We start from the raw sequence: 708 nt of genomic DNA on the forward strand, positions 1-708 counted from the left end.
AAGAAAATAGGTGGCGTCACACTAGTCACGTGACCTCGCTGACGCAACAGTATCTCTTCCCATTTAATATCTGCCATAAAAAAAGACTACCTTAAATATATCACTAAGATTAAAATACTAAAAGTGCATCTAAAGAGAATTTATATAAAATACACGTCTAATAATTCCAGTGAAAAGTGCTGATTTTGCCAACGGAACTGTTCGTGAAGAGTAGGACTTTTACGTAACCAAATTAAGAAAAATGGCGAAAAAAGCACTAAACGTTGTTACATTTATGGGCATGGCCTTGAAAAGGTAGGAAACGATCAGTGCAAATACCTGCGTAGCTTATTAACCCTGATCTCGAAATATGTTCCGTATAGCAATTCTCAAAAACAAAAACAGTATAATATATAAATATACCATCAAGGAGGGAGGAAGAGACCTCCACTGCACCTGATCTTCCCAGGTCGTTCAAACTTAGATACTAAGAAGTGTGTTTATGTGTTTCTCATGGGAAAACCATATCGGACTATCTGCTGTGTCCACCGAGGAGAATCGAACCCTTGATTGAAGCATTGTAAATCCGAAAACTTACCGCTGTCCGCCCAGGGGACAACTAAGAAGAAGAAATACAAAGACAGACACACAGTATTTCCTTCCTCTCTGCTACGTTTTCTTTTCTTAACCCAGTTTATCAGTGGACAACTCAGGGAACTGAGGTTTGAA

Source organism: Limulus polyphemus, unplaced genomic scaffold, assembly GCF_000517525.1.
Source record: "Limulus polyphemus unplaced genomic scaffold, Limulus_polyphemus-2.1.2 Scaffold750, whole genome shotgun sequence".
Classification (NCBI taxonomy): Eukaryota; Metazoa; Arthropoda; class Merostomata; order Xiphosura; family Limulidae; genus Limulus; species Limulus polyphemus.